Source organism: Aphidius gifuensis, linkage group LG5 (genome assembly GCF_014905175.1).
Source record: "Aphidius gifuensis isolate YNYX2018 linkage group LG5, ASM1490517v1, whole genome shotgun sequence".
In the NCBI taxonomy this organism is placed as follows: Eukaryota; Metazoa; Arthropoda; class Insecta; order Hymenoptera; family Braconidae; genus Aphidius; species Aphidius gifuensis.
The window spans coordinates 15,860,231-15,868,630 of record NC_057792.1 but is presented as its reverse complement, the minus strand read 5'-3'; the positions used below and the strand labels follow the sequence as shown (position 1 = coordinate 15,868,630).

The 8,400-nt window shown below is 22.3% G+C and overlaps 1 non-coding gene across 1 annotated transcript; it reads left to right on the top strand.

Moving 5' to 3' along the window:
- The first annotated feature begins 368 nt into the window (after positions 1 to 368).
- On the top strand, positions 369 to 440 carry Trnam-cau. The gene has a single exon. It is a non-coding gene; the product is annotated as a tRNA-Met (tRNA).
- The last annotated feature ends 7,960 nt before the right edge of the window (positions 441 to 8,400 follow it).

Sequence of the window (8,400 nt, the reverse complement as noted above, 5' to 3'; positions counted from 1 at the left end):
GTGAAAAAATTATTTATCCAGAACACTTGCCAAAAGAAAGTTTTTTTTTTTTTAAAATATATAAAATTGTATAACATCACGTGTTTGTAATGAAAATTGTTGACAATACAATTTAATATTCGACTTATGCATTCAATATAACGAAAGTAATTTTATATTTCACGTATATTTGAATTTTAACAAAAAAAAAAACAAATAATTATTTTTAAAGTGAAACTTGTTGTTTTAGATAACAGGCAAAGCAAGCATGTAAAAATGATAAATTTTTAATGTTTAAATTTAATTGTATGTGGGATAATTAGGACTATTATGTTTGAAAATTATTCGTCTATTTTATAATAGACAAAATTTGCCTATTTTCCAACAATAGCAGAGTGGCGCAGTGGAAGCGTGCTGGGCCCATAACCCAGAGGTCCGTGGATCGAAACCATGCTCTGCTAAAAATATAATTAATTTTTTTTTTATTTTTTAATAATCCCTGTATTATAAATTAAATAACAATTTTAATACTCGTAAAATTTTATCAAATTAATTTAAATTATCTAGGCCAGTATTTTTAGAAAATAAAAATAAAATTTAATATTTTTTTTAAATGATAATTTATTTATTAATAACTACCAAATAAATCCAATGTCAAATGAAACAATATGACAAAAGAAAAAAAAAACAAATTAATATTAAAATAACAATGAAAAAAAAATCCAATGAATTGAAATTGAAAAAAAAAAAATGAAATAAAAATTTTTTAAATTATTCATAAAAAGCCAGATAAGTCAAGATAAAAAAAAAAAAAATTATCAATCATAAACGTGTAAATAAAGAGTAAATAATTGCACGTTATTGTAAATATTATTATTGTAGTTGACATTGGTACATTGGGAGTTCAGTAGAGTTCACGAGCATAAATACCACACAAAACCATATGGCATACCAAGCATTGTCCCTCACAAAAATTTGCCTCACCTTTATTATATCCCTCTACATGCATTACATCCACAAGTACATACTCCCTCGACATACATCAAGCACGCCCAAATAAAAAATATTTTCGAAACAAAATAATAAATAATAAAAAAAATCACAAATATAAACCTCTTGAACAATAAATTTAAACATCGCATATATCGTTGTATATTAAAAATTAAAAAAAAAAAAAAAAACAAAAATATATATAAATTTTAAATATATTTTTTAATATACAAAATATAATCGTACAGTAATTATATAATAATAATTTTCCCCAATGTAATAGTCGTTTGTTCAGGCACTTTAAAGTGTTTGCCAATTTTATACATATACATACAACTTTAACATCGTAAAATATTCACATATATATACCATGAGGGATAAAAAAATAACTGTTAATTCTTTACTGTTTTAGTTTAATTTTATTTATTTATTTATATATATATTTTTTTCTCCTTCTTTAGTGGTATAAAGGTTAATATTTTTAAATGATGGCACATCAAGTTTAGACCAGCGGTCTATCATTAGTCAAAAATTGATAGCCTCAAGTCAACTAAACACAACAAAGTGTCTAGTAATAAAAATAAAAAAATATAAATAAATTAATAAATCATCAATAATAATAATAATAACAAAATTGTAAAAATAGTATGAAAAAATAATTTAAAAAAAAAGTCTTTTAATAATTTTTAAATTTAAAATTATTAAAAGACTAAAAATTAATTTTCAATAGAGAAAAATTTAATTATAAAAAAAAAAAATTTTTTTTAAATAAAAATAAATTTTAAATTAATGATAAATATTATTATTATTATTATTGTTTTTAAAATTTAAACAATTTTGAATAAATAATATATGCAAATTAATAAAACAAAGATTTTTATTTTTCACCAAGTAAGTATATATATAAAAAATAAAAATATAAGAAAAAAAAAAGTTTATTTATTTTTTTTTAACAGTCTAAAATATACCGTTATAAATTTTAAGTTTGCTTGGACCAAACACACCCACAATATACATATATGCACTCATGTAGGTAGTGATTCTTCGTGACGTTTAAATGGAAACAAAAGTGTCTGCGACTACACATGCTTGAACGGGTGGATAATTAATTTTGGGATACCTCGAGGACCCGTCTGGCCTAGATATACAATTTTTTATTTTTTTATTTTTTTTATCCCTTTTTGCTATAAAAGATCATTGACCTAAACTATTATCTTCTTGGAAGCAAAACCATAGATCTATAAATTGTTTTTGCAAAACAATCAAATGACCTATATATTGTCAAAAAATAAAACAAAACTATTATTTCTATATAAAAATAAACTCCAGTAATTTGTCCTTGAATTTTTTAAATTTTTGACTACCTTTTAAACTACTGATTTTATAAACAAAAAAAAAAAATTCCACAGGGTCTATATTTGCAAAATGTCCAGGAATCTGCCTCCCGGTTTGAAATTTTTTTAAAAAATTTTTTCCTTTATTCAAATATACACACACAGCAAAACAAAAAAAAAAAAACCTAATTTATTGATCCCATTTATAAAATTACTTTGAATATCAAATTTTTTAAATTTTTTTTTAAAAAAGCACATTATTATACCTTAAATCCTTTTTTCCACTCAATTTAAAATTTAACAAAAAAAAAAAAATGATTATTAATCGCATAAACACGTATTTTTATATTAATAAAAAAGTAAATTTTATATATTTAATGTAAACTCACATAGTAGCATTCTGTAAACACGTTTTCAGCTTGATATTTATTTACATTTTTATTTATAAATAAATATAAATTTTTTTAAATTCAAAATAAAACAGAGTGTGGTAGTTGGCGTGTTAAGAGCAATTTTCTTATCGACATGTCCCAATCGGGCCGGCGGCAGGCGTGTACCTCGTGTTGGGGCCTCTTGGTCTAGCAAAAGAGACGAGAAAATATCGTCACGCCATGTTGAGAATTTATTTGTATATGTATAAATAAATAAAATGTTGATAATGGTGGTTGTGATGCGCGAGGAACGTGTCATGATGATAAAACAAAAAAATAAAAATCCTCAGGGTTGTATATGTTGGCTGTCGATGATGATGATGATGATGGTGATGGTTGTGGTGATGTTTGACCACATGAATATATTTATCCTGATAGTGATGATGATGATGAAGGCAGTCCAGGACATTGGATAGCTTGGATAATCCACAAGACCACAGAATGCTCCAACAAACTTCCTGGTTTTATTGATCTAAACACTTGTCAGCTCTGGTGACCCTCTCATCTACAATCAGGTATTATTTTTTTTATTTTTTTTTCATCTATGATTATTATTTTACTATCAATTCTATCCTATTTATATAAATTTATTTTTTTAAATCAACTGCTAACACAATGTCAACTGATAAATAAAAATATTTTTAAAATTAATTTTTAAAAAATTTGAAAGTTTAGAAATTTTGTATAAATTATTTTGCCATAATTAAGAATTTGTCAATTAATTATATTTATTTTTGCTTAATTTATTTATTTAATTGATGTTTTTATTTTTATTTGGCAATTTGTTATTTATAATGATTTTAAATAAGTACGTTAGATTGCAGAACTCACTGATGAGCCGTGGATTAAACGATATGTAATTCGTAACGATGTGAGCTTGGTAATAAATTTACTAATTTAGTCTCGAGATGAAAACACGCATATCTTTATATCCTTTTTTTTTTAACATTCATCTATCTTTATATTTCGTCACTGGTAAAAAAATTTTTATATAAACATAGTCATCTTCGTCATCGTCAACATTTTATGTGTAATAATATTTTTGTGATACTCGAAGATGACGAATGTCATGTGCTCACTTTTGAGCACGCTATAATAAATTTGCGCAAAAAAAAATATAAAAAAATATACACTTACTTTTTTGTTTATTGAAAATCTAAATTTTTATAAAATTATTTTAGCTCTTTTTTGTTGATTAATTATTAATTGAGAATTTTTCAAAAATTTTTTGGAAAATAATGACTTGTTTCTATATCGAAAAAAAATGAAATAAAAAAATTTTTTTGTGTTTGAAATATCAAAGTAATTATATTATTGAGAAATGTAATTTGATGGATATTATAATAAATTGATTTCTGTGGCCTTAAATATAGCAAGATGATTTACAAATAAATTATGGGTCAAAAAAATTTCTACAGCATAAAATTAGATGAACATTATTGCCACATTTTAAATCAATTAATTTTCGTTTTAAATTTTTCCATAAACAATGAAAAATAAATTATTTAAAAACTGTTAAAAATTCTGTTAAAAAAAATCTCAATTATCAAATTTCCATCACGTTATTATTCCAAAAATCTAGTTGAAAAAGAAAATAAAAAATTGATATTTATTGCGCAACTTGGTGAAAATTCAAAAAGCGTCACAACGAATGTTAGGAATGTCCGTTCAACTTACGCATTTATAAATATTGAAAAAAAAATTAGCAAGCTATATATATATTTCAAAGTGGGAAATACATCGACCCACTTCCCTCGAGGTAAATCCTCACGGCGCCTCAGCTCATCTCGCGAGATCTGGACTGCATCATCATAATCATCATCAACACAAGACCATAGCTAGGTCAATCAGTCAAGTTTGATTGCACATGTGTACACAAAAATACACATACTTGATGATAAAAAAATAAATAAAATTTATCATATACCTATATACATATAAACCAGTAGCTATATAGTGATACAACACACAAATCATTAACATGACGTGCTGAAGAATATTTTTATAAAAATGTACATAGAGACATTGGTTATTGCGCAATACTGTTGATGTTGATGATGATGTTGATGATGATGATGATGATGTTGATGACCAATGAGACTCTTATTTTATCTCTCTCCAGTGCGTGGCAAATCACTGCGTGTTAAATGCGTCTCGGTATTCGGTCTGCTTAGATGCTCATAGCATAAAATGACGCCCAAAATAATTTATTTCACCTCTTTTTATATATAAAAATACTTAAATGCCACACAACAGTTGCTATATATATATTGCATAAGCTGAAAATTTATCAACGAATTCATTGTATACATTTAAACTGCAACTTGACTATTATTTTAAATAACAAACAAATATACATTATAAATATTTGCATATTATGAAAATTATAATTTTCATATTATAAAATATTTTTAAATTTAAAATATCTTGAAATTTTAGTTTTATTTTAGTTTTTTTATGTTAATGTTAAATGAAATTGGGTAAATTTAAATTTTATATTTATAAATAATTAAATTGTTTATTTTTTTTTGAAATTTATTTAATAAATTGTTGTAGAAAATTTTACAATCGTTAACTAAAATAACGCCGGTGTTTGAAAGAGGGCTTCCAACTTGCCATACGTTTGCCAAGAATTTACCATCCCTGAGGGGAGTTACTGAGTGAAAAAAAAAAGAAATAAATATATATTCAAAAGCACGCCAAAATAGTTTTTTTTTTATTTTTTTTTATGTTTTTTAACTACGGGCTTGTGCCAAGGGCTTCATACAAAATCCATATGTTGGTGAAACTTCATTTTTTAAATTAAATATACTTTTTTTTTCTTATTATTTTTTGTCTAACATCCTACTTGAAAATAATAACTGATTCTATTGAAATTCAAATTTTTTAAATATATATTTTTCAAACAAAGAATTATTATCATTTTTTCTTTTATTTTTTTCAATTTCAAGTGTCATCACAAATGTGTTACAAAAATTTATGAAAGAAATATGTAATTAGCATTTTTTAAAAATAATTTAAATATGATAAATGATTTTTTTTTTTACAGAAGCAATTTGGTTTATTTGTTTTAATAATTTACATTTATTTTGTAATTCCTTTAAATATTTTTTAATGACAATTGACAATATCTCAATTGAAAAATTGTTTAAAATTTTCCAAAATTTATTCTAAAAAAATATTTTCACGTAAACCATTAACATATATATTTTTTTAAAAATATAATTATCCAATTTATATATTAAATTGTACTTGAAAACAAAAAAATAACTACAACAATTTAAAAATAATTGTATAAAAAAAAATTATTATCTTAATAGTTAGAAAAAATTAAAAAATTTTCTTTTTCTTAAAATACCAAACAACGTATTGTACAAAAAAAAAAAATATATATGTTGACTTTCTAAAAATTATTTGAAGTAACTATATATACTCTCATTTAAATATGAAAAAAAAAATCAGTTATTTTTTATTAAAATAGCAAAAAAAAAATGATAATTTCACAATGAATTTTCTCATATACAAATAATTTTTGTTTTTTTTTTTTTAAATACTTGTTTCTTTAATTTACTCAAAAGTATAACTAGAAATTTTTTCATTGTCATAAATCATATTGTTTTTAAATATGATGAAATTGACTGTGTAACCCAGATTTATTTATTTACTTCCTGGAAAAAATATATCTGTTTGCTAAATGAATGAAAATATATATCAATTTGATTTTTCCACTCACTGACAACTTATTTATTTAAATATATATGACACTTTCAATATTTAAATATTTAAATAAACAAAAAACATATATTTATTCATTTTTTAAATATGTATTTATATGTATTTATATTTAAAAAATAAAACTGGAATGCAGTTTAATAAATCAAATTGTTTCGAGATGTAACTGAGACACAGCAGAGTAACACAACTCCTGTCTGACTCTGATGGGCCTTATCTACTGTCCCCTTTTGCTCCATTTAAAATTTACTTGAAAATAAAAAAAAATAATAACATGAAAATATGAAAAATAATACTCATATCTTTTATGTGAATTGAGTCATATACTAAAAATGTCCTTTCAAACTTGATTTCAAACCCGTTACAATATTTTCATTTTTTTATTTTCAAAAGAATTTGCATTTTTTTTAAATTTCTCCGTATTAAGTTTATAAATAAATAATAAAATTTAAAAATGTATCTATTCTACAACAACGTGTAGAAAAATTTATACATACTTTCGATTAATTTTTTTTTTTTTTTCATAATATATACTTTCCCTTGTGTAAAATTATAAACATGAATTTTTTGTTTTTTTTTTTTTCAACTTGAGCTTTGTACTTCGATATTAAAATAAAATAAAAATATATATTTACTAAAAATATATCTATAAAATAAACAAACAAAAATTATAAATAAAATTGAATTATTTAAATTAAATAAACGTATTAGTTTGATTTTAAACATAAAAAACTCAAATAAAGGTATTTTCTTTGAATCGTGATTAAAAAAAAATATTAAATAATTATAATTATATTATTAAAAAAAAAAAATAACTGAAAAAATTATATCTACTGAATTAAATAACCAAATAAATAAAATATAATAATATAAAATATTATTTAAACAATAGCAAATATAAATTAAATTAAAGAAAACGATTAAAAAAAAATTTAATAAAATTATTATAACAATTGATTTATTCTAATAATTTTAATCAATTTAAAATATTAAATTTATCAAAATAATAAATTAAATTAAATACTCAAATAAATAATAATATTGTTTATTTATTTTTATTTTTTATTATAATTGAATTAAACATAGTAAATGTAAATAGCTCATGATTACTTCCTGAATTATTTTTCAAGTTGTAATGGCCATTGAATCGATACAATGTTTGTTTTCAATAATACAAACAAAAATAAAAAAACATATTTATATTATAAACAATGTATATATAAGTCTGAATGAGCCGAGTGTAATATAATTATCAGTGTGAAAGTAATGTGAACGAGGTCTATCTCGAGGTATATATCAATAAGAGTCTATGTGTGTTTAGACATTAAAATTTAAAACGAGCCACACAATTGCCTATCACCATCAACTGTGTCAGAATTTAAAATTAAATAAAAAATACATTAATACATAGCAAGACAATAAAATACACACAAAACAATGACTCTTAATCTTCTTTATAATTACAATTAATTACAAGTGTGTGAGTTGAATATGTTGACAATAGAAAATTCATTTAAATCATCTCAATTCAACAACTTATTTATATATTTAAATATAATTGTTTTTTTTTTTTTTAAATTATATTTTCACTTGTTAACAATGACTTACTTGTCTCATAAATTAATCAATTATTTTTATTATTATTATTCTAAAATTAGATAATATTTTTTTTCAACGTGAAAATTCATCAACAAATTTATTTTGAGGATTGAGATGATTTAATTATTGTATTTAATTTTTCAACAACAAACGTTACAGTTGGAAATTCATATAGCGGATAATATTCAGGGGCTTTTTGTGCTTTATATATATATACCCACAAATTTTTATGATTTTCCAGCTTTGCGTTTATTGTCAAATGAATTAATTAGAAACAAAAAAAATATGCGTTTGTTCTATATCGGCTGTACCAATTGTTGGCGTTAATGACCAAA